The 3,401-nt window shown below is 46.0% G+C and overlaps 1 protein-coding gene across 1 annotated transcript in view; it reads right to left on the bottom strand.

The window, feature by feature from the left end:
- enpp2 (ectonucleotide pyrophosphatase/phosphodiesterase 2) overlaps nt 1-3,401 on the bottom strand; it is a 36,654-nt gene that overhangs the window by 31,941 nt on the left and 1,312 nt on the right. The window lies entirely within an intron of this gene.

Below are 3,401 nucleotides of genomic sequence, written 5' to 3'. Positions count from 1 at the left end.
TTATCCACGGGTTAGCCAAGGGTTAGCAATGAGTTAGACATGATTACAATGTAAATTGTAATCAAGATTTCAGTTTTAGTACAAACTGTTCATCACAATACATCACATACATTAGGGTGGGGATGGGGGGGTAGGAAGGACGATTGTCATGCATGCCACAGAACGCTGCCTTTGGCGTGTTCTTATGGCTGCCCAGGGCCCCAACCTGGAGGTGGTTCCCTATAGCGCTGCCTTTATCTGTGTGGAATCATAGGAGCCACATTGGGGAGGGAGAGGTGGGAAAAAAGTATATCTCAAAATGTATCCTGACAGGATACAGTTTAAGAAATAAAAAAAGCATCTCAGCACAAGAAGAGCACATATAAACACAAGACATTTCAGAAGAAGGAAAGCATCGGAGGCTGGAGCCACATGAAAGTCAATCTGGTATTTGAGACATTAGTTATGTGTGTATGAGTGCGTTCAATCTGTCCATGAACGCCGTCCACAGGCTATTGTCCTTGATAAGATGGAATTTTATCAACTAGCGCTACAGTTCTGGACGCATCCACAGGTGTTCATAGGTAGGGGAGGGGGCAGCAGTTCTTCTGGGCCCTTCCGCCATAACATCCAGGGGAGGTTTGATAAGGGGGAGGCCGAATCCAAAATAACACTTATTGTTTTGAGAGCAGGCTGTGCAGGAATTTTCCATCAGTCTTGAGTCTTTTCTTGCTGGCTCTACGCGGCGAATCCAATATTCCAAGTTTGTTGGGTTTTTCCACCTTGAAGCGGGCGTGCACATCCAAGATATTATCCATTTTCACTTTTGAGTTCAACCACCACAGCCAGCCTGTGTTCAATCGCACCCAGCATACGGCTCAGCTCCCGATCTTGCTCATTCGCAGCCTTTGTGAGCGCCTCAGCTGCTGCCGGCAGCCTGATCATCGCCCAAATTACCGCCAACATCCTCCGTAATTATAGATACATCAGGTATCCTCCACATCCAAACAGGAGAATTCAGAGTATCATAAAACCAAAAATCCGTACATCTTCAATATCCGCCACTGACAGTGTTGTGGAACAGCTTCATCACTGGTTAGCTTCACTGGTTAGCTCCTTTACTGGTTAGCTCCATAACTGGTTAGCTCTATGTGGTTAGCTCTATGTGCTTAGCTCTATGTGGTTAGCTCGATTCAGCATGGTTTAGTTTTAGCATAGCGTAGGTCCTCTGTGAGAAGCGGTGCGTTTTGTGATTTATAGATAAATGAAGTGAAAGCAGATGAGCAGCTCAGTGTGGAGCTAATTCTGAATAAAGCAGATCAGTGCTCCTGTTCTTCCTGAACCACGGGGTCCACAGCAGAACTCTATCCAGGAAGGGAAAGGAGCTCCATTTCAGACAGAAAGCCCCAGAAAAGCCCCAGGGGGGCTGGGGATCTTGATCTTGATAAAAGTGAATATGTTTTTGTCTACTTGTCAGGTTGAGTGCCTGGTGCAACTCCCACCCACTGGAACACCCTAGGGCCAACCATGAGCATGGCCTCTCATTTTTATGCTCCCCGCCAGTGAGGGGGGCCTCTGTCTGCTGGTGCAGTGAGGTTCTCCAGATGTAGATTTTGGTGGTCCGGTGGGAGCTGTCTATTTCCTGGTGGGGGCCGGGCCTAGGCCTCCTGGGCCTGTGGGATCTCCACTGGGAGATGGTGCAATCAGGGGCCTTGGACCTGCTGGGTTGTCATCCGGGGCCCCGTTGACTGTGACTGGGTGCTGGCAAAGCCCATGGGCTTGCTGCTATGCCCCCATAGCACCTCGGCACTGTGGCCTCAGGGATTGGGCCCCATTTGGATTTGACTCCTTAGGGGTCTGGCTCTCATCTGCCCTTCTGTAGTGGATGCAGCCATGCATGTGTCCGCGCTGCTTGTGTCCCAATGATCTGTGGTCGCTCTGGATATCTGGGCCCCTGTAGGGTGAGTCTGGGGCCGCCCACACCTGCTAATAAACACACTTTCTTTCTCAAAAGCATGTCCAAGCATCCATAGCACAGTTTTGAGAGTTTGGTTCCAGGTGTTTGGCTATATTGCCACAATGGAGCCAAATCAATTTGAGAAACCATTTCAAATCAACCAATCAGCTGACGAGAACGCCTGAACCCCAGCAGGAAATACCCCTACGTCATTCAGCGTTTAAAACCCAGAGCGTGAGATCAATCTCTCTCTGTGCCCTGGGTTTTAACACCCGCAGGGAGAGGCCCGTTTCACTTGAAATGCTAAAGAAACCTAGCTGGAAGTAGCTTTCTTTTTCCTGCATCAAAAGTCACGGATCGCAATGACCCATCGTGCATAGCGCCCGCTGAACTGGGTGAGACGGGAATCTCCGAAGATCTCCGAAGAAAATTTGCTCACATTTAACCGCGTGTGGTCATGTGGTTGAGGACGCGTTGTTACAAGCTGCCCCTCCCTCCTTTCATCATTTGAAAAGGGGGGTCTCACACACACACACACACACATATACCCCCCCACACACAGCCCTGCTGCTGCTTTGCTAAACAAACTTCTGCTGCTGCTGTTAATGCATTTTAACCATTTATCATTTAAGCTGAATGTATTCATGTTGTTTTAATTGCACTGTTATCATCATACCTGCTGCTGTTCTAACGGACATTAGTGAATGTTTTAACATCTTGGACAATCTCAGCAGCCAGTTAAACTGACTCTTAGGGTTTTATTCTTTTTCTTTCAAAACGAATCAGTCTACCTGGCGTTTATTTTCTAACAGCATGTTTGCTCAGACGTTAAATTTCTGTAATCCTGAATTATGAGAATAAAGACGTCATTGTTTAACTTGCAGTTGTTTGTGATTCATATACGGATGGTTTATCACTCAGGCCAGATCCACCCCCTTCTGGTAACAGTGTGAATAAACAGAGATAAATAGTCTTTGATTGATAATTAATAGCTCTGCTATTAACCTAGCCTGGGTCACTAGATTGGTGGATACCTGGATTTGATCAGGAACCATCCAGAGGTGAAAGGCATAAAGCCTGGTAGATGAGCAAATTAGAGCTACAATAATACAATAGAAACACTAAATTGATTTCACCTTCATTTTTGAATAAGTTAAATAATTAACTATAACTCCACTTCTAGATAATAATTCATTCACTATCTGCAGGATATCATTTTGCACAACATTCACACTGATGCTAATCACGAAGCAGCAGCTATAGATATAAACCACCATTAATTACAGAGTTTAGTCACCACAGGGTTTCCTTCTACTCTCATGGAAATCGATCTACCTGCTGCTCTGGAAGCTTTTTCACGTTTTCTTTGATCGTCTTTCTCGTCTCATGCAGGGTTGGAGGCAGATTTCTAGAAGTTACTGCATGGTTTCTGTTTTTTCTCTTTTCTACTCTACTTTTCTGTCTC

This window comes from Cyprinodon variegatus, unplaced genomic scaffold, assembly GCF_000732505.1.
Source record: "Cyprinodon variegatus isolate N-32 unplaced genomic scaffold, C_variegatus-1.0 Scaffold1179, whole genome shotgun sequence".
NCBI lineage: Eukaryota > Metazoa > Chordata > Actinopteri > Cyprinodontiformes > Cyprinodontidae > Cyprinodon > Cyprinodon variegatus.
This window is presented reverse-complemented; position numbering and strand designations above follow the sequence as displayed.